Source organism: Thalassophryne amazonica, chromosome 1 (genome assembly GCF_902500255.1).
Source record: "Thalassophryne amazonica chromosome 1, fThaAma1.1, whole genome shotgun sequence".
NCBI lineage: Eukaryota > Metazoa > Chordata > Actinopteri > Batrachoidiformes > Batrachoididae > Thalassophryne > Thalassophryne amazonica.
The window spans coordinates 97,219,517-97,243,258 of NC_047103.1; the positions used below are offsets into that span (position 1 = coordinate 97,219,517).

General features: G+C 42.3%; 1 pseudogene; it reads left to right on the forward strand.

The window, feature by feature from the left end:
- The window catches only part of LOC117509992, a 54,680-nt pseudogene that overhangs the window by 11,721 nt on the left and 19,217 nt on the right, over nt 1–23,742 (forward strand).

The following is a 23,742-nucleotide window of genomic DNA, read 5'->3' on the forward strand; positions in this document are numbered from 1 at the left end:
GTTTCAAATTTCCTTCAATGTCGCCTGCTCTGGCCCCCGGAAGACAATTGACTATGGTTGCTGGTGTCGCTAACTTCACATTTCGCAAAACAGAGTTGCCAATAACCAGAGTTTGATCCTCGGCGGGTGTGTCGTCGAGTGGGGAAAAACGGTTAGCGATGTGAACGGGTTGGCGGTGTACACGGGGCTTCTGTTTAGGGCTACGCTTCCTCCTCACAGTCACCCAGTCAGCCTGCTTTCCCGGCTGCTCGGGATCTGCCAGGGGGTAACTAACGGCGACTAAGCTACCTTGGTCCGCACCGACTACAGGGGCCTGGCTAGCTGTAGAATTTTCCACGGTGCGGAGCCGAGTCTCCAATTCGCCCAGCCTGGCCTCCAAAGCTACGAATAAGCTACACTTATTACAAGTACCGTTACTGCTAAAGGAGGCCGAGGAATAACTAAACATTTCACACCCAGAGCAGAAAAGTGCGGGAGAGACAGGAGAAGCCGCCATGCTAAATCGGCTAAGAGCTAGTAGCTACGTTAAGCTAGTGGATTCCTAAAAACACGCAAAGTGAATAATGTGTAAATAATTTAGAGGTGATTCAGCAGAAGGAGTGCTTTAGTTAAGGCATGTAAAGATTACACTGGGAAACAAATCGTAATCTAGATAACTAGATCAATCTAACTGCGCAGATTAAACAGCTAACAGATACAGAAAAACACCGCTGTGCTCCGGAACAGGAAGTGATACAATACCGCAGTGAGAGCCAACCACCAGTAGAGGCAAGCACAAAGAATGGATAACATTTATTTATGTTTATGGGTTTATTGGTTAGCTGTGCCCACCAGTGGGCACAGCTAACCAAAAAGTTAGCTTCAGTAACAGCTAATCAGCTAACTGAACAGTTATTTTCATAAAGCTAAACTGATAAACCACCCAGCTAACCAATAACTTTCAGAATTGAGTTTTAACACCACAATCACAAACCCAAACAATAAATCACCACTTCTGTCTTTGTGCACTGAGCCCCCTGCTGGAAACTCCTGTTTACTACATATTTAGCAAAAGGAGCCTGACCACCAGGTTGTCACCAAAAAAAAAAAAAAAAAATTCTTCCTTAAGCACATACATCAGTTCAACCGTGAGGCAGAGGTCTTGGAAAATCAATCAGTTTTGACTTATGGTTTTGATTTACAAATCAAATTATTCTGGATAGAATACTGACATTAATGACAATTCTGTCATTTGTACAAAGTTAAAATATAACACATATCTTTCAGGTTTAAATAATGCTCTAATTCTGAAGTTTTGTAACAAACACACACAGATTCCAAAGGGATTATAGGTAAAATGAGCCTCCGCTAAAACTGATTGGTTCACTCATTCATTCTGTGTAAAAAGAAACACGTTAATGTGATGTGCGTGTTGGTGTTTACATATAAATTTGGTTTTGTAAAATATGCCATTATTTCATATGTTAAAAAAGCCATTTGCAAAAGCCAAAAGTCAAGTTGTGATTGGACAACTGTTTGATGTAAACGTGGTCAAAATGCATGGAACACTGCCATCTACTGGCACCCAGATGCTCAGACCTTAACTCATAATCCTTTGCGATTATGAGTTATTGTTTTCACTGCTGCCATGAACACGACTGGCCAGTAGATGGCAGTAGAGACCGTGAAAACTTGCCAAAAGAAATATTCTAAATAATCAGTGTCTGCTATGTTTAATCTGCATGGAATTTAATAAACACAAACCAAATTTCAGACATCTTATATATATATATATATATATATATATATATATATATATATATATATATATATATATATATATATATATATAAAACTCTGGAACAAAGATGACAAACAGTGTTGTAAAGGACAATAACCAGGACATTGTAGAGCAAACAGGAAGTGATTGCAGCTCACAGTGCTTCCAATTGAAAATAATGGAGAAGCAGCCTGAGCTTCTTCTGGCATTTTTACATAAAATAAACAATAACATCTATAAGCCCAGAGAATATATTCACGAGAGTTTTAGGCACAATATACAAATTGTTTAATGCTGTTGTCCGTGTGGAGCCTGATCAGAGTATCTCAAATGCATTTCTCCTGTCGTGAATTTTTATCCATAATGCACTGCCGAGCCACGTCCACACTAAAACCTTCACAATTAGTGCAATACTTTAAAATTAAGACATATAGCTGATATTTTCACTTTATAAAACTTCAGAAATTACATTAATTTAAATAACTTGTTCGAAATTAGTTTGGTTAAAATTTTAACCATAAGTTAAAACTGTGTGCCTCTGGATGACTTGGGTGATATTGCCGGCTAGTTAGCAAGGTATCAAGAGATATATATATATATATATATTTTTTTTTTTTAACTCTCATTTTTGGCTCTTTCCCGTCACCAGCTCTCCTGTCTGTAGAGGATAAAGCGGTTTCTCCTGAAACCATCTCTTCTCTGTCTGTAGAGGATAGAACTGTACGTCTACTACAAAACATTTAACAGGTAGGCTCTATAATCTTTGATATCAGACTTGAAAAATGTTTATTAACTGTTAAAACTTTATTCACTAAGCTTATAATAATATGTTAGTGGTCTAAAAATTATTGGACCAAAACTTATCGGAAGATAATTGATCCGATGATGGCTTTCAAAGGTATCTGAAAAGCTAATCTGATAATGAAAACATTAGCTTTGTTAATTAGCGGAACTGTGCCCACCACTGCAGTTTACTGACCGCTATGATTTTAAAGGGCCTGCCTGATTTATTTAAACCATTCTCTGTTTATGTAAGAGCAATGAAAAGTTGACTTTTGCTGATTTTAAAACTAAACTGAGGAGCTATGAAATCACAGAGAAGTTTTCTTCGAGCTCAGGAGAGGACAGTGTTATGAAAGTCAGAGGTGTGCAAAACTCACCTGTTTCACCTGTGGGAAGAATCAGAATCAGAAGAATCAGAAGAAGTTTATTGCCATTGCCAATGAACAGGATTCACAGACTAGGAATTTGCTTCAATATAATGGTGCAACATTAAACAGAGAGCAATATAAAATGCTAAGATAAAATATACAATATGTGCCAAAATAAGACAAAATATAACATAAAAATGACATATGAAATATGAAAGGCTGTGTGCAACAGAAAAACAGAAAGAAAGAGGAACAGAAAAAAACAGTGCAGTGGGAGGAGTGCAATTAAAACCAAAGTACATTGTCTAAAGTGACCCGTGATAAAATGATAAAGTGACAGAGTTAAGGTTAAGGTGACTGAGTTATGAGGAGTTCATGAGTCTAACGGCAGAGGGGAAGAAACTGTTCTTATGGCGGGAGGTTCTGGTCCGGATGGACCGTAGCCTCCTGCCCGAGGGGAGTGGTTTGAATAGACTATGTGCAGGGTGAGAAGGGTCGGCTGTGATCCGACCTGCTCGGCCCAGAGTCCTGGAGACGTGCAGGTCGTGGAGAGATGGAAGGCTACAGCCAATCACCTTCTCAGCAGAGGCCACAATGCGCTGCAGTCTGTGTCTGTCCCTGGCTGTGGCCCCGGCGTACCACACCATTATGGAGGAGCAGAGGATGGACTCGATGATGGCCGTGTAGAACTGCACCATCAGCTGGACAGGCAGCTTGGCCTTCTTCAGCTGCCACAGGAAGTACATCCTCTGCTGGGCCTTCTTGATGAGGGAGCTGATGGTTAACTCCCACTTGAGGTCCTGGGTGATGGTGGTGCCAAGGAAGTGGTGACAGTCCACAGTGGTGATGGGGCTGTTGGTGAGGGCGAGGGAGGGCGGGGGGGCTGTGGCTTTCCTGAAGTCCACGATCATCTCCACTGTTTTCTGGGCGTTGAGCTCCAAGTTGTTGCTGCTACACCAGGTCACCAGCTGGTCCACCTCCCTCCTGTAGGCAGACTCATCCCCATCCGAAATGAGTCCGATGAGGGTGGTGTCGTCCACAAACTTGATGAGCTTTACGGAGTCGTGGCTGGAGGTGCAGCAGTTAGTGTACAGGAAGAAGAGCAAAGGGGAAAGGACACAGCCCTGTGGAGATCCTGTGCTGAGAGCCCGAGTGTTCGAGACATTCTTTCCCAGCCTCACATGCTGACTCCGGTCCGTCAGGAAGTCTGTGATCCACCTGCAGGTGGAGTCGGGCACGTGGAGCAGAGAAAGCTTGTCCTGGAGCAAAGCTGGAAGGATGGTGTTGAATGCAGAGCTGAAGTCCACAAACAGGATCCTAGCGTAGGTTCCTGGGGAGTCCAGGTGCTGCAGGATAGCGTGCAGGGCCAGGTTTATGGCCTCGTCTACAGACCTGTTGGCTCTGTAGGCAAACTGCAGGGGGTCCAGGAGGGGGTCGGTGATGGACTTCAGGTGGGATAAAACCAGGCATTTGAAGGTCTTCATGACTACAGATGTGAGAGCCACAGGCCTGTAGTCATTAAGTCCAGTGATGCGTGGTTTCTTGGGGACTGGAACTATAATGGAGGACTTGAAGCAGACTGGAACATGGCGTGACTCCAGGGAGGTGTTGAAGATCCCCATGAAGACTGGGGCCAGCTCATCAGCACAGTGTCTCACTGTGGCAGGAGAGACACAGTCTGGGCCTAGGGCCTTACGTGGATTCAGCCTTTTGAAGTGTCTTCTCACGTCCTCCTCTTGGACGGAGAGAGCAATGGGGGGAGGGGGGAGGGCAGCGGTGAGAGGGGGGAGGTCCAGGGTGTTTGAATATCCAGTTGTGTGGGGGGTGGGGAGGTGTGAGTCCTTGTCTTCAAAGCGTGAATAGAAGACGTTCAGGTCGTTGGCCAGCTTCAGGTCGTCAATAGAACGAGGTGCTTTGGGCTTGTAGTTGGTGATCTCTTTCAACCCCCTCCACACAGAGGCCGAGTCGTTGGCAGAGAACCTTTGCTGCAGACGTGAACTGTACATGGATTTAGCCTTTGCCACCTCCTTGCTAAATCTGTACTTTGCACCTCCTATAGCTGTCTCTGTCTCCTTCTCTGAAAGCCACCTCTTTCTGCTGACGGAGCTGCCGGAGTTTAGGTGTGAACCAGGGCTTGTCATTGTTATATCTCACCCTGGTGCGCTGTGGGATGATGCTGTCTTCACACAAATGAATATATGATGTCACAGTGTCCGTGTAGTCATCTAGACTGTCTGTTGAAGCCTCAATCATATCCCAATCTGTAGTGCCCAAGCACGCACGTAGCTCCTCTACAGCTTCATTGCTACACACTTTAGATGTCCTCACAACAGGTTTAGAGAGTTTTAGTCTCTAAAGAAGCCACAAAGCTGCAGAGTGCGCGCCAGCTGGAGAGTGCATGGAGAGCGCGCCAGTTGGAGAGAGCAGGGAGCAGAGACGGTGTACTTTCTGTAAAAGCGGCATGTACAGCGACTCAAACTGTTGGAGGAGAAAGCGGGACAAGGTGTAACAAGTGGTGGATGAAGAGGACCACACATTCACGTTCAAGGTGCATGTGGATACCATCGTGCTCGGAGCAGTGAAGTGTCTCATGGTTGACTTGAGAGCAACGAAGCACATCATTACCGACATCGGGAGATTCGCTGAGTTTGACCCAAGCTTCATCCACAGAACCATGTTCTGCAATTGGCTGATGGAGAATGTGCCAGCGGGATTGCACTGAAGAAAGGCACAGTTGAAGTGCCCATGAGAGACAGTAAAGGCCATGATGTGGATGTGATGCTGAAGGAGGCGCTCTACGTCCAATCATATTCCCAAGACATATTTTTGGTGAAAGCAGCTACAGCACAAGGTGTGACTGTCGTCTTTAAAGAAGGACAGAATTGACTCATCCACAAAATTAGTGTGACTTTTGATATTAACACACAAGACAGACTATTTTATTTAAGTATTTTTCATACTGAGACTGATGAATGTAATGTGTGTTATGAAGTTCAGACGTGGCATGAAATTTTGTCATTGTAATTATGATGATATGTTAAAATTGGAAAGCGTCACAATAGGTATGAAAATTAAAGGAAAAGGAAAAGTCCAACTGAACTGAAGTATATACATACATACATACACACATATACATACACACCCACATACATGCTTATATATGCATATACACATATACATACACATACATATACACAATACACGCATACACATATGCACACACATACCTATACACATACACATATACATATGCATATATATAAACATGACTAGGATTGAAAAGGAGATAGGAGCATCTTCTTTACAATATGTGAAGTCGAGTTTAGGTGTGGTAAGGTGACATTAGTGCAGGGATTTGTAAACGAGTTGTTATTGCACATGATTTGTGGACATATTAATATTGCACATGATTTGTGGACATATTGCATGTGGTTATTTCACAGTTATTGTACAGCCTGACAGCAGTAGCGAGGAACGACCTGCGGTATCGTTCATTCTTGCACTGAGGGTGCCTCAGCCTGTCACTGAACGAGCTGGTCAGCTCCACTACAGTCCAGTGCAGAGGGTGAGAGGAGTTGTTCATGATGGATTTGAACTTGGTTAACACCCTCCTCTCAGCCACCTCCTCCAGAGAGTCCAGAGGACGGCCCAGGACAAAGTTGGACTTCCTGACCAGCTTGTTCAGTCTCTTTCTCTCGCGCATTGTGCTGCCCGGGGCCCAACACACGACAGCATAGAGGAGAGCAGAGGCTACAACAGAGTCACAGAAGGTCTTAAGCAGAGGCCTGCTCACTCCAAAGGATCTCAGTCTCCTCAGTAGGTGGAGGCGACTCTGGCCTTTCTTGTACAGGGCGTCGGTGTTGTGAGTCCAGTCCAGTTTGCTGTTTGAGGTGAACACCCAGGTATTTGAGACTGTCCACAGTCTTTATGTCCTCCCCCTGGATGTTCACCGGTGAGTGAGGTGGTGGTTTCCTCCTGAAGTCGATCACCATCTCCTTCATCTTACTGGTGTTGAGACACAAGTGGTTGCACTCACAACAGTCCATGAAGTCTGTGATGACCGACCGGTACTCCAGCTCATTCCCCTCAGACACGCGACCCACAATGGTGGAGTCATCAGAGAACTTCTGGAGGCGAGAGGACGGTGCCCTGGGGGGCCCTGGTACTGCACCTTACCACCTCAGACTGACAGCTGCGCAGCCACACGTACTGCGGCCCGCTAAACCAATAAACATCTAAAAAAAATTAGCGGAAGTTACAGCTAAAAGCTAAACTGCTAACTTCAGTAATGACACATTGTACTCTCAGCAAAAGAGACCTAGTGACCAGAGAGAAAGGGAAGAGGAGAGGAGAGGACAGGACAGGAGAGGAGAAAAAAAATCATTTATTTTTCACACCATGTAAATAACTACACCCCCTCACCACCCCTAATTCTATTGTCACTGCTGATTGGCAATGCACATCCAACAGACATAAAAACCAATCAAGAAACAAATAATAAAAAATTAAAAAGGCAAAATAAAGACAGTAATTTAAACTGGTCTGTGTTGCAATGGAATGCAAACCATTATCCAAACCATTTAGGTAGAACATGTTTTATCATTTAATCCACATTTTAAAAAGGATAGACACTGATACAAACAAGAATTTGCAGTATGAGAGTGTTGCACTACCTATGCTCCAGTCACGTTGTCTCTAAGTGGAGATCTAATCATCCTGCATTAAGTTCTATATCCATTAGGTCCCATCTTTTCTGTACCTAGGGAAGCATCTTTTCTTCTTCTACTACTTAAGATAATGAAAGACTGAAAGCAAAATTTGACTTACTCAAGGGACTGAAGTGTAAAGGGCTGTGGTCATCAGCACTCTATGCATTTGAGGTCAGTGTCATGTACCACAACCACATTAAGACCCTGGAACAGTTTCATCAGTGCTGTCTGTGGAGTGCATCTTGAAGATCTCTTTGTAAGGGAAAAAAGATGAACACACCAGTCCTTGGAGTTGGCCAATATGGACTCCATCAAGACCCACATCTTCCACCAGCTATAGGTGTGTTTGCAAGTCTGAATGTGTTTACCTGTCTATATGTAGCCCTGTGACAGACTGGCGTCCTTCCTAGGGTGTACCCCGCATCACGCCCTATGACTGCTGGGATTGGCTGCAGTCCTCCCATGACCCTTAATTGGAGTGAATGGGCATAGAAAATGAATGAATGAATGCCAGACATGATTTTCCCTTCAGCAGTGACAGTCTTTGGCCAAGGGTGGGTAGAATGTAGCGTGAAGGCTGGCTCAATTGGGATATTCAGCCAGGAATTGATGTGGTCTAACATTTCGTACAGCCCCTTAGCTGCAGTCTGAATGGTCTGACTTGGTACCGACTTACAGTATGAAAGTTGCGACTTCAGCAGAATGTCGGTAAGACTGCATCTCAACCACTGTTCTGTTGGGTTTCCAACATGAGCACGACACAACTGTGGTGTGCATGTGCTGTGGCCAAATGGATATGCTGACTGCTGTGTGACTGCTGTATGAGGCGTTTGAGTGCAGTTTGAATTTCCACAACTGTCGTCCAAATCCTCCTTTGTGTACCATTCTGCCTCATTCGTGCTATGTGTGAAAGGACCTTTAAATTTAGTGCTTTGATATATCGTGTCAACCATTTGAAAAGGATAAAATCTACACTGCAGACCTCACATACAGAATTGCATACAATGTATGTTGGTGGTAAAAGTCAACATTCTGAATGTCATCCTCTGACAGTTGGTGGAAGCAATACTAGTGTTAGCTGTTATTACACTATTGGAGGCATGTGCTCTTTGAGCGCCCTTTAGAATGCAAAACAGTTGCATATCTTATATAATATCCAATTTAAATATATGTTTCAACAAACAACAGAGCCCATAAAGGTCACACAGTATGAATTATTCAAAATAAATAATAATAAATAATACACTTCTCAACCATCCAGATGCCCAAGACTCTGTCAAGAATGTATCTAAAAATTCCACCACTTACTACATTTATTAAAGCTTACCTGCTTCATTTTCCAGTGAAAGACATCAGATGCATACCCTGCATGTTCTACACACCATGATATAAATGTGTAAGCATACACGCTGTTTCGAGTATTTAAGACTGCATTGTATGACTTCTGTTTGACTTTGTTGTGAAGTCATTCATATGATCATTAACAATAGTGATGAATGCTGTTTGTGGGGGCCCCTGTGAATTTTTGCCAAGAGCCCCAACAGACTCATATATTACTACATAGTAACTAATTAGTTACTATACATTCATTTCCGGCACTTAGGCCTGCAACACGTTTCACAAATGCTGGGACACTGAAGCATTTACCATACTTAGAAGACATTCTGGAATTGAATATAGAAGGGATGCAGCATTTCATGTGGGCACCTCAATAGGGAAGGTGTTCCAGGCATGTCAATCTGGGAGGAGACCCCGGGAAAGATCGAGGACTTGGTGGAGAGATTATATCTCTACAATGACCTGGGAATGCCTCAATATCCCCCAATCAGAGGTGGTTAATGTGGCCTGGGAAAGGGAAATTTGGGGTCCCTTGCTGGAGCTGTTGCCCCCCCGACCAGATCCCAGATAAGCGGGTGAAGATGAGATGATTTTGTTCCATTCGTCCTGCAAACGTCATAAAGTGTGCGACAGCACTGGGTCATCGTTGTTGCATTCTCTGTAGCGCACAGGTCACAGAGGACTGCAGAAACACTAAACCAGTACAGATCCCTCTGATTCCAGAGCCATGCCTTTTTGTAATGTGTGCACAATATACTTTGTCTTGTTGAAAATGTGTAGGCATCCATGAAATATATGTCCTCTTGAAGCTAGTCTAAGTTAATTAAAAGTTTTAATGTACTTTGCTGCATTCATGCTGCAATCACAGAACTTTAAATTACCTTTGCCAAAGTCACTGACACAACCCCATACCATGATGGACCATGGGTTTTGGACATGTTGCTGATGACAGTCTGGATGGTCCTGTTTGTATTTAGTTAAATATGTAGGTGTTGGAATGTGACCACAATACACATTTCCAGTATCTGATGGTCCACCCCAAATACTCAAATGTAGCTTGAGCAAAATTAATACCACTCTGGCAAGGTCAAAATAAGGGTTCTTTTTTCACAGTAAAAAATTTCAGTCCCATTTATGAATGTAAGCCCATATTGTAAGGCTTGACCAATCTTTCCAAAGTAATCCAGTGCCAATGTAATAATATCAGCCATTGATGGATGATGGCCCCCCGATGCATTGATGTCTAAGGGATCAGAACAATGGGTGTTTAGCTTAGACTTGCATCCTTGCTTTTTCCATACTGAAATTTCTCCAGATTCCTTGAATTGTTTAATGATATTATGCACTGTGGAAGGAGAAATGTGAAAATCCCTTACAGTCATTCTTTGCAGAACATTGTTTTTAAACACTTCCGTAATTTTCTTTCAGTCTGGCGATTCTCTGAACCATCTTTGCTCCTCAGCCTTGTTGTTGGGAGTCTACATGCCTCAAACAAGGTGTCTAGGTTGTACGGCTCAGGGAACAAGGCAAACACCCAGTGATTTTCTTTGATGAAATCCCACACCTGATTCAGATACCCATGTCATCTACCAGGGGTATAGTTACTGTGAAAGCAGTTGATAAACAAGATCAATCTTGAATAAAATGGGTTTGAGAGCCCAGAGATCTGTATTACTGCCTGAGGGGATCATGGTTGGCCAGTTCCTTCTGTCCTTATGTTTTTAGCAATGTCAAATCAAACCCAATGATGCAAGCAGAGAATGAGCAGATGGTAGGTGCAAAACAAGGTGATCTATTATAATCCCAAAATCCCTATTAGGGGAGGTGATGGGCTAGTGGTTAAGCGTTGGAATCGAGACCAGAGGGTCATCGGTTCTGACTGGAAAATCACTAAGGGCCCTTGGGCAAGGTTCTTAATCCCCTAGTTGCTACTGATGTGTTGTGAGTGCCTTGCATGGCAGCAGCCTGACATTGGGGTGAATGTGAGGCATTATTGTAAAGTGCCTTGAGCGTGTGATGCAGATGGAAAAGCCCTATATAAATGCAGTCCATTCATCATTTATCCTGTAGTTCCAAAACAGGAAAAAATGTGAACAACACATGAACAGCAAAAATTCAGAGAACCATCAGTAAGGAAAACTAACAGAAAGGGCCACAGCAAATATGATCAAACACAAAAACCAAATGAAGAAACAACAGGTAAAGACAGAGGAATATAATTACAAGATTACTCACAGGGAACTACATGAAGGAACTGGCAGCAAGCAGGAAAAAGGTGAGGGCTTAAAATGACTTATCATGACAGGTGCGTGAAATGAGAACAGGAAACAAAAACACACATGCAAATAAACAGAACACATGGTGACAAAAAACTAATCAGACAATTGCCATTGAAAATAACACAATGAACATCAAAGGGTAAATGGAAAATATAAAATCACAATAACCAAACATCACCGCAGAAGGAGAGAAAGCATAATCCATAAATGTCCGCAAGACACGGATGTGGGACAAGATGCAACAGGGAAAGAAACCAATACGAAAACTGAGAACAAAACTGGAGGTGATCAGAACACAATTTCTGGGAGGTGACAGTCTAGTGGTTAAATATTGGGCTTCAGACCAGAGGATCCTCAGTTCAAATCCCAGCCAAACCGGAAAATCATGAAGGGCCCTTGTGCAAGGTCCTTAGTCCCCTAGTTGCTCCCGGTGTGTAGTGAGTGTCTTGCATGGCAATACCCTGATATTGGTGTGTGTGTGTGTGTGTGTGTTTGTCTTTATTACATTGAGGGGACCAGAGTCTGACAGCACAGTCATGGTGTGGGGACCAAAAACCTAGTCCCCATAATTATTATTGCAGAAACAGTGAAACGAGGCTCTAAATAATGCCCTGTCACTGACTGTTTACATACCATTTTTGTCCACACTGTAACTTATTTTGGATCTTTAAGCCATTGTGTTGCTTTAAAAACAGCATCTTTTTAGCAGCATAAATGGCGTCAGCAACTTGTTTAATGCAAACTCGAAATGGCTTATTAGGACAAGATCCCACCTAATTCTATAGAGACTTTTGCCTTAAGATTAATTTCATTATGTTTTGAAGTTAAAAAAAACATTTCTTGCATTAGAAAACATGTAATTAAAATAGTTTCAAGTAAAAAAAGAAAAGAGTCTTTAGAAATCTTTGTTCTTCTGTAAATAAATACTAACTAAATAGTATGTGTACATTTTTAAGCCTGGTAGATTCATTCATTCATATCTGAATTTCGACCAGGAAGAAAGACACAGTAATAATAATATAATAATAATAAATAATACATTTTATTTAAAAGCGCCTTTCAAAACACCCAAGGACACTGTACAGGACAAATTAAAAACAAAGAAAAAAGAAACAGAGAAGCATATATAAAACTGAAGCTGTAGAGTTGCAGTATGTGAGATCATGTGGTGTGTGTAGTCATGTGATGTGTGTGGTCATGTGGTGTACGTGGTCGTGTGGAGTGTGTGGTCATGTGGTGTATGTGGTCGTGTGGCATGAGCAATCATGAGGAGTGTGTGGTCATGAGGTATGTATGGTCATGCTGTATAGGATTGTCTGAACAGATGAGTTTTGAGTCTGGATTTGAAGAGGGGAAGGGAGTCAGTGTTGCAAAGGTCAGGTGGGAGTGAATTCCAGAGCTGGGGAGAAGAGCGGCTGAAGGCTCAGCCCCCCATGATAACGAGACGGGAGGCGGGAGAGTGAGCTGGAGAGAGAAGGAGGAGTGTAGAAAGCAAGAGTGAGTAACTATGTGAAGGAGATCGGAGATATATTGTGGAGCAAGGTTATGGATAGCTTTGTAAGTGGTGATGAGAATTTTGAAATTAATCCATTGTTTTATTGGGAGCCAGTGGAGTTGTTGGAGAATGGGAGTGATATGGTGAGTGGTGGGTGTCCTGGTGATGATCTGTGCTGCAGAGTTTTGAAGGAGCTACAGTTTCTGGAGGGATTTGTTGGGGAGGCCAAAGAGAAGAGAGTTGCAGTAGTCGATCCAGGAAGTGACGAGACTGTGGACGAGGATGGCAGTGGTGTAAGGAGTGACGGAAGGATGGAGATGAGCGATATTGCGGAGGTGGAAGTAGGCAGAGCTGGTGATGTTATTGATGTGGGAGTGAAAGGAAAGGGTGCTGTCGAGGATGAGGCCCAGACTCTTGACCTGAGGGAAGGGAGGACAATGGAGTCATTGATAGGGATAGGAAACCTGCTGGATTTGGAATACGTGGAGGACATGCCTACAAGGAGGACTTCAGTTTTGGAGCTGTTGAGTTTGAGAAAGTTGGAGGAGAACCAGGTGTTGAGTTCCTGTAAACAAAGGGTGAGTGAGGGAGGAGGAAGTGATGAAGAAGGTGTAGTAGAGAGGTAGAGCTGGATGTCATCCGTGTAACAGTGGAAGTGAATATTGTATTTACAGAAGATGGAACCAAGAAGGAGAATGTGCAGTAGTGTTCAGAATAATAGTAGTGCTATGTGACTAAAAAGATTAATCCAGGTTTTGAGTATATTTCTTATTGTTACATGGGAAACAATGGTACCAGTAGATTCAGTAGATTCTCACAAATCCAACAAGACCAAGCATTCATGATATGCACACTCTTAAGGCTATGAAATTGAGCTATTAGTAAAAAAAAGTAGAAAAGGGGGTGTTCACAATAATAGTAGTGTGGCATACAGTCAGTGAGTTCGTCAGTTTTGTGGAACAAACAGGTGTGAATCAGGTGTCCCCTATTTAAGGATGAAGCCAGCACCTGTTGAACATGCTTTTCTCTTGAAAGCCTGAGGAAAATGGGACGTTCACGACATTGTTCAGAAGAACAGAGTAGTTTGATTAAAAAGTTGATTGGAGAGGGGAAAACTTAAATGCAGGTGCAAAAAATTATAGGCTGTCCATCTACAATGATCTCCAATGCTTTAAAATGGAAAGAAAAAAAAAAAAAAAAAACAGAGGCGTGGAAGAAAATGGAACACAACCATCAAAATGGATAGAATAACCAGAATGGCAAAGGCTCACCCATTGATCAGCTCCAGGATGATCAAAGACAGTCTGGAGTTACCTGTAAGTGCTGTGACAGTTAGAAGCCGCCTGTGTGAAGCTAATTTATTTGCAAGAATCCCCCGCAAAGTTCCTCTGTTAAATAAAAGACGTGCAGAAGAGGTTACAATTTACCAAAGAACACATTAAATGGCCTAAAGTGAAATGGAGGAATATTTTGTGGACTGATGAGAGTAAAATTGTTCTTTTTGGGTCAAAGGGCCGCAGACAGTTTGTGAGACGACCCCCCAAACTCTGAATTCAAGCCACAGTTCACAGTGAAGACAGTGAAGCATGGTGGTGCAAGCATCATGATATGGGCATGTTTCTCCAATTATGGTGTTGGGCCTATATATCGCATACCAGATATCATGGATCAGTTTGGATATGTCACAATACTGAAGAGGTCATGTTGCCTTATGCTGAAGAAGACATGCCCTTGAAATGGGTGTTTCAACAAGAAAATGACCCCAAGCACACTAGTAAATGAGCAAAATCTTGGTTCTAAACCAACAAAAGTAATGTCTCGCAGATGTGAAGAAATCATGAAAACTGTGGGTTATACAACTAAATACTAGTTTAGTGATTCACAGGATTGATAAAAAGCAGTTTGAACATAATAGTTTTGAGTTTGTAGCGTCAACAGCAGATGCTACTGTTATTGTGAACACCCCCTTTTCTACTTATTTTTACTAATAGCCCAATTTCATAGCCTTAAGAGTGTGCATATCATGAATGCTTGGTCTTGTTGGATTGTGAGAATCTACTGAATCTACTGGTACCTTGTTTCCCATGTAACAATAAGAAATATACTCAAAACAAAAATCTTTTTAGTCACATAGCACTACTATTATTCTGAACACTACTGTAGATAATAAAGAGAAGGGGCCCCAGGACAGAGCCCTGAGGCACACCGGCAGAAACAGGGAAAGGGATAGATTTGTGAGATTTGAGCTGAACAAACTGAGTACAGTTGGAAAGATAGGAAGTCCAAAATGTGTCCTTTGCAGTGGGTGGGGAAGTTGATAAATTGTTGTAAGCCAAAGTCTTTGCAGTGTTAATTATTCAAATTGTCCAGATGAATATTTATGTCGCCAATGATAATGATATTACTTGATAATGTAGAGAGGTGCGTGAGGAGGTGAGAGAAGTCATTAAGAAAGTTTTTAAGAAAGTCATTAAGAAAGTCCTTATTATATTTGGGTGGGCGGTAGACAGCAGCAATAACTGTGGAATGGGTCCTGACAGAAGAGAAGCGGAGAGCTCGAAGGAGGAGCAAGCAGATTTTTTTTAGTCCAATTTTGCATGCTTTTTTTTTTTTTTTTACAGCACATTGTGTTCTTGTCCTCATCAAGCAGGCCGGTCGCGGCACCGTGAAAGGAGAGCATGCGCATTGTGTTCTGTGTGTCTGTTTATAAGAATCTTCTCGCCCAGAAGAAAAAAGAGCGCCAATAACTACCCATAACTGTGTTCTTCACTCGAAAAAAGACACCTGCACCAAGGCGTCACTCAGTGAAAAAAGTCACGACAGCGGAGCGGCGCCAGGACGAAGAGGTGCAATCAGAGGAACTGTGAAATACTGGTCAGTCACTATTAATAATTTCTTATGTGTCCAACTTCATAGGTTGATCATTAAAATTAAATTTGTTAGTTCTAAAAGCCATCATAATTATTTATAGGAAAACATTCTATTTTTATTTCTCAAACAATGTTTGGGCCTGAAAACAGGTTAGTCATATTTTCTACAAAGGTTTGAACTTTGAGAGTGTTTACACATGAGAGAAAAGTGAGAAAATGTTAATGCCTTTAAACCCTTTCTTTGTTCTTCTGTTGGAAGTAGGTCAACCATCCCTAATGTATGTGTTGTCCAGGTTTGTAGTTTAAGTTGATTGCTTTCAAATGTCATTGTAGCTCACATGAATGTTAACTCTTTTCTTAGGTTGATGATTAACCTGTGGTCCCTACTGAGTCTTCAGATGAAGAGGTTTGTGCTTGATGGTCCATTTAAAGCCCTGGATGTCAGATCTCACTCTTGTCATTGCTGTAGTCAGACTTTCTGCATTTGAGATATGTTGAGTCCCCACATTAACATTAGATGTGAAAGATGAAAGAAAAGTCGCTTTTCTCATGAAAATGTTTTTGGGAAACAAACACATCTATCAGGTCTGGTGTTGTTGTGGGGACCCCGCTAGTCTGGTGGCACTTGGGCCTTTCTTTTATTTATACCTGTAGTGTTTCTATATTTCTGAACATTTAAAAGTACTTATCTCAATTTATTTCTTCAACATTTTCTTACTACAGTCACTACAGCAAAAATGAACTAAAACTGAGCTGTGGTGATTGAAAAGGAACCTACTGCTAGCACCTGTTTGATCAGGTAGGTGGTAACTGAGGCCAGGCTGAATGACTCATATCAACTATGGTTTTCTTATGAGTTTATGGAGATTGAAGTAAATTGGAATATGAATACAAGTGTTGGCATTAGCTTTAGTGATGGAAGTCCCCACAATAACTTAATAACAGAAGAGTCACTTTTCTCCTGAGGATTCCTGTGGGAAACAAACACACCTGTCAGGTCTGGTGTTGTTGTGGGAACCCCGGTTGTCTGATGGCACATGACTTTTAGTTCATCATTATACCATGTTTCCTGTGGTTGACTTTCGAAATTCAATACATATGGCATGAGCCTTTCCAGTGGGCATTAATTAGCTCTTACCTTAATTGTTTCCAGCTGAAATTAAATTTAATGCAAGTTTCTTTTGTGAGATTCACGGCTTGTTTCCTGTTGGGTGTCGGCCAACCATCCTTCATGTATTTAATACTAGCTGGGGGTACTTGACGCTGCCTGGGTTAACCTGTTTTAGACATAGGCCAAATGCCAATCATTTTAATCAAAACAATTGCCCAACATTTGTTTTTGCAATGCTGATGTCTTACAAATATAATATTTAATGTGCTAAAGTTTGTCCAGCAGAACTATAAGAGGTGGAATCCCCAAACTAAGTGGAAATACCTGGTTAAAAGACAAACACATTTGAAGTCCTTCATGCATACTTTGTTTTGCAATCAAATTTATAACAAAATTACACACAAAGATAGGTAACAGTAAATGTAAATATCAATGAATCAAAATTGAGGTAGTGGTGTATTTCACTGTTTTTACATTACAATTTACAAAACTAAAATGGCTTTAAACAGCAAATGGAAATATTAGAATGGAGAAATACTTCTTCATGAAATTCACTTAGTGTTTTCTGACCATTAGTTTTGAAGAGCCTCTTGATAGACAATGTTCCTTGTCATGCCACCTGGCGAGTGGATGTACAGCTGTTCTGGGTTACCAACCCTGGAGCAGCTGACATACAACTAGCCGTGGGAGAACACAGGCTCTGCCAGATTCAGTCCAACCACCTTAAGGGACTGTCCCTGAGCCTTGTTGATGGACATTGCAAAGCTGGATTGACTGGGAACTGCAGATGCCTGAACTCAAATGGCATGTCTGATAGGATAAGTGGAATCCTTGGTATAAAGACATCTTCTCCCTTGGCCTTGCTGTCATTACTGTGGCCTCCAGGACTCTTGACTCATGAAGATTAACTCCTTTCTCAGGTTGATGATCGAACTGTGCTCCAGACTGAGTCTTCAGACAAAGACGTTTCCAGAGCAAATGAGCAGGGTCCTGAGGAATTGCCATTCATCTACAACCAGGTACTAAGTTTTGTCTTCCTTTCTTTAGATGTCAGGGCTCTTTTGCAGGATTCTTGATTTGTTTGTACTTGAAGGTTTACTTAAGGTTTTGAATGATAAATGTTACTCTTGTCAATGCTGTATTCAGATTCTTTCTGTATTTGAGATATGCTCAGGGTTAGTAAGGGGCAGTAAGCCATGTCGACCATGGTAGTCTTTTGAGTTAATTAATTTTATTAGTAAATGGAGCATGACGCGGCCTCAACTTTACCTAAATTCTGGGTCTTTTAGTGAAGCTTAGCGCTAGTGGCTGGCGATCACCTAGTATTTCTTCTGTTTTTCTTGTTGATTAATGCTGGCAAATTATACAGTATTTTTTGTCTTTCTGATCCCTGATTCTGTTTTTTTCTCTCTGTTTAAGGTGCAGCTCCATCCCAGAGTTGGGAGTGTATTTGTGTTGGCGACCTCCTGTCCTGTGCACCAACATATATACATTAAAATATACATTTAATGTATATATTACAAATATACATTTCTTGTATATTCGTCCGGAATTGTTCTTTGAATTGTTCTGTATTCATGTTTGTAGCATGGCCCAGGCAAAGGGTCACCCCTTTGAGTCTGGTCTGCTTGAGGTTTCTTCCTCAGAGGGTGTTTTTCCTTACCACTGTTGCTCTGGGGGTTGGTAAGGTAGACCTTACCTGTGTGAAGCACCTTGAGGCAACTCTGTTGTGATTTGGCACTATATAAATGAAAATAAATTGAACTGAATTGAAACGCAGTAAACTGAATCCAGGCTGAATGACTCAACGATGGTCATCTTATGAGTTTATGGATATTGAAGTACATTGGAATATGAATGTGTAACATTGATTTTAGTGATGGTAGTCCCCACAATAACATCAGACCTGAAAGGTGTGTTAGTGGTAAAGAGTTACTTTTCTCCTGAAGATGCCTGTGGGAAAACAAACACACCTATCACATCTGGTGTTGTTGTGGGGACCCAGTAGGTGGTGTAAGGTTTTTACTTTCAAAAGCAAGTCCATCTCAAAATGATGTCTTCAGCATTTTCCTACTGCTGTCACAACAGCAAACAAAAGGACTACACTGAGCTGTGGTTGAAATAAACCTACTACCAGGAGCTGGTTGGTCAGGTAGGCAGTGAACTGAGCCCAGGTTGAATGACTCATGTCAAACATGATCTTGAGTAATGGAGATTGAGTAACATAGGAATATGAATACAAGTGTTGAATCACATTCTTACAGTGGGGGAAAATAAGTATTTGATCCACTGTCAATTTTGCAAGTTTCCCCACCTACAAGAAGGCGGAGGTCTGTCAATTTTATCATAGGTACTGTTGGGAAAGTGTAGTGACACGGACCCACAACAGGGGGCGTAAATGAACGGACAATAGATGAGCCAAAAATACAACACTTTACTGCTGTGAAATGTGCACAACGAAATATAGACAAATACAGAATTTGGATAGAGTCAATGTACAAAGGTGCGCGTGGGCAGGCTCGAGGATAGAAGACGTCTGTCCAGAGAAGAACCGGATCCCACATGATTTCCACTGCCACCGAACCCGGAGGATACTGGAGCCACCAACTCCCGAGTCCCCAGGTGGCCACCGTCTCCGGCTGTCGGATCTGGTACTGCTGGCAGGAAGCAGAAACAGTTAGGTGTGGGTGTGTGCACACCCAGTAACACAGTCAGCAACAGTTCCTTATGGGGGCAAAACACCTCCACCTCCGAAAGAGGAACACAGAAAACAGCAGCGCCTGAATCACTACTTATCACAGTTCAGCGTGAGGAGTGAAGATCATCACTCTGTCACCAGCTCGAACCCAGCCTTCAGCTGTAAGTGGAGAAATAGATACGCCTTCAAACAATACAGAATTATGGCGGGTCGGCACAGAATACGGCGGATAGATTACCTCGTAGATAGACGATATCTCGGCAGCGGGGTGGAGATGTCGTGCCGGTTTTATGGAGTTGATTGATGAGGTGGAGATGGGTGACAGCTGTCATGAAGATGAGTGACAGCTTGTCACTCCCGGCTGTTCCCGGCGAGGCGGCAGCGCCCTCGTCGGGCCTGAAGCCCGCACTCAGGCAGTGTGCCCTCTGGTAGTGGGCCAGCATACCTCCTCTCAGCGCCCACACACAGGTACACTTCAACTGTGAGAGACACAATCTAAAAAGAAAATCCAGAAAATCACATTGTTATGATTTTGAAAGAATTATTTGCATTTTATTACATGAAATAATATTTGGTAACCTACCATCAGCAACAATTCTGGCTCTCATAGACTGTTAGTTTTTCTTTAACAGCCATCCTATTCTGCACTCTTTACTTGTATTAATGGGCACCTGTTTGAACTGTTATCTGTATAAAAGACACCTGTTTCACAACACTCATCAATCACATTTCACTATCCACCATGGCCAAGACCAAGAACTGTCTAAGGACACCAGGGATAAAACTGTAGACCTGCACAAGGCTTGGGATGGGCTACAGGACAACAGGCAAGCAGCTTGGTGAGTAACAAGAAGTGTTTGCATTATTATAGAAAATGGAAGAACATAAGATACTGTCAATCTTCCTCATTCTGAAGCTCCATGAAAGATCTCACTTGTGTGATATGGGGTGATTCTGGGAAAAGCCAGAACTGCATGGAGGACCTGGTCAATGACCTGAAGAGAGCTGGGACCACAGTCACAAAGATTACATTAGTAACACATGACACCGGCATGGTTTAAAATCCTGCCGTGCAGCAAGGTCCCCCTGCTCAAGCAGCACATGTCCATGCCCGTTTGAAGTTCACCAGTGACTCCTTCCCTCAGTAAGAGCATTGAAGATGGGGTCGTGGCTGTGTCTTCCCAGCATGACAATGAACCCAAACACACAGCCAGGGCAGCTAAGGAGTAGCTCTGTAGAAAGCATTTCAAGGTCCTGGAGTGGCCAGCCAGTCTCCATACCTGAACTCAATAGAAAATCTTTTGAAGGGAGCTGAAACTTGAAACCTGAAAGATCTGGAGAAGATCTGTATGGAGGAGTGGACCAAATCCCTGCTGCAGTGTGTGAAAACTTTGTCAAGAACTACAGGAAACATATGATCTCTGTAATGGCAGAACAGATGTTTCTGTACCAAATGTTAAGGTCTGTTTTTCTATCGTATCAAATACTTATTTCATGCAATTAATTATTTAAAAATCATACGTGATTTTGTTTTTAGATCTGTTTCTCACAGTTGAAGTGTACCTACGATAAAAATTACTGACCTCTCCGTTCTTTGTAGTTGGGAAACCTTGCAAATTGACAGTGGTGTTGTTGTTTGGGGGGTGTGGCTGGACATTTGGTGTTCTATTTCTTTTCTTTGCTCTCCAGGGTGGCATGAAAAACTGATTTGTCTGTGGAGAAGGTGCTGGCTGAAGAGTCCTTCACCCTCATCAACAGCATGTGCAGCACCTGTGATGGTGCTCACAGTGCAGCCTTAAAGACTTTCAGCTGAAGCAGATAATTGGATGGCGTTCTGCATTTAAGTCATGTCTGATTCAAGCAGAATTGCCGGGAACTCGACCTTGTGATGTTCGTTTGTGAGACGCTGAGGACCGCGCCTGGGTTTGACACATCAAGCCCATGAAGGAGGAAGGGTGAGGGACACATGCTGTCAGCACACATCAGAGGTGATTAAGTGTTTGACTAATTGTTGATAGTAACTTGGTATTTTGTTACGCAGTATATTTGAATTGTGATGAGAAAGGTGCAGCTTGCTTCTCACTGCTGTGACGTGCGGACAAGTGATCCTCCACCTGTTGTGAGAAGCTGCTCATTTGCATAAAGCTCAAAATACAGACCTGAATGTGTTGCTGATAGGTGTGTCTTTTGAGGGATATTAGTTGTAACTGCTGACTTACCTCACCTCTTCTATCCTTCGCAGAGAGTCGGTTTGTCGTGTCCACCTGGGGGGTGTTTGGCGGTAATAGTGGGTCCAGGAGCGCCGGGCTTCGATCCTTTTGGGCGCTGGAGAGTGTGCCAGCCTTCACTCCACCAGAAGGACGCTATTTCAGTTTTTACACTTTATTATGCACGAGCGGGTGAAATAAATAAATTGTTTTTGTTATTGGAACCGCTTTCTGGTTATTTTTAGCGTTGGGTTCCGTCTGACGCAGGTCCGCTCCTCAACCCGCGAAGACACATAACAAGTGGATCAAATACTAATTTTCCCCACTGTAACTCTACAGTTGCATAGCTTTTATAGCTCTTAATTAAATTTATTTCTCCATTGGCTTTTTACTAATTGTGTATGAATATGCCTTATTCTGCAGGTTTCATGTCCGTCAAGGTTTTTACCTATTCTAGGCGAGATGGATTTTTTTTCTCTTGTTGACTACTCTGATTCTGACAACTCTGAGTCTTACTCCATTAAACCTATTGATACAACCTGTGAGGTACTTTAACTTAAGTTATATGCTTTATTTGCTACTGGCTTATTTTACATGTAAAAAATGTATATTTTTTGTGGAATGTTTTAGAATTCGAGTCCCACTCCAGACTCTGAATTCATTGCTTCAGAGCAAGATCAACAGTTTGTTCCTCGGCTACGAAGGACTAAAAGCATAGTGGTCAGTAATATATTAGACACAACTAATTCCCATTTCCCCATATTTTTATGCTTTTCAGTTAACCTTCTTCCCCCCCCCACCCCCGCCGAAAATGAAAAATCAGCTCAGGTTTGATTCAGATGAACTGTTTGACTCAGATGACAGTGGAGAGGAATATATCCTGAGACGAGTGGGGATTCTTCTGTCGAGACGGACACAAGTGAAGTTCTTGGTACATTTGGTCAGCAAAGAGTTTTCAGAATTTTCCAGACTTAGAGATTGTGGATGAAGCCCCCGAAAAAGTTATCCTTTCAAAAAAGGTTCTTGATAGAGGACGGTCTCCTACAAAACAAGTGAGCAGTTCTACAAAGAAATGGAATAGACGGTGTAGAAGTGATTTCTCTCCTGCAAGTCAAACCACGAGTCACCACTCATCTGATCAAAGTGGAGGAAAAGACACTTCAGTCCTGTCTAAAGATTTAATACCTGATGTAGAGAAAATTTTTCCTGACAGTACTTCTTTCCAACTTGATGGTACAGCTATAAGTTCCCTTCACATCCCTCCCATTTCTAAAAAAGAGAATGGGTCCAGAATGTATAATAAAAACCAATATTGTGTTTACTGTAAAATGGGAGTTCTAAAAATGGCAAGACATTTGGAGCGTGCTCACAAGGACAAACCAGACGTTGCACAGGCTATTTCTTTCCCAAAAGGCTCTAAAGAAAGAAAAATGCACTTTGAGCATTTGAGAAACAAGGAAACTTTGCACACAATGTTGAAGGTTTAAAAGTTGGTGTTGAAAATCTTGTTCCTCGAAAGCTCCCAAAACAGGATTGTGACACAGAATTTTATGCACTGTGTGTACTGCCAGGGATTATTCCGGAAAAAAAAGTTATTTGGTGCCACATGATGCATTGCAAGTTCAAGCCAAGTGGTCCTCAAAAACCTGGCAAGACACGTGTTCAGGCCTTCTATTCATCTGCTGTACCACCACCCGCTGGTGTCAAAGAAGAATTATGGAAGTTAGTGAGCAACATGGTTCAAGATGATGTCTGCAATGCAATCAAAACCGATGCCTGTATACTAGAGTATGGTGAGCATCTTTACAACCGACTTGGATATGATGTTGGTAAACATGAACACATTCGTCAAAAACTGAGGGAGCTCGGGAGACTTTTAATATCCTCAAGAGCAAACACCCCATTAAAGACAATTGAAGACCACATCAAACCTTCAAATTTTATGCATGTTGTACAAGCAGTGAAACATGTATCAGGCCATGACAGTAAGACAAATTCATTCAAATGCCCAAGTTTGGCTCTTAAAATTGGATACAGTTTGACAAAGATTTCCCTGCTGGTTGAAAGCCGTGCACATGTACAGAACAACTACAGCACAGTGAAAGATGCCCCTCTCTGCATATTT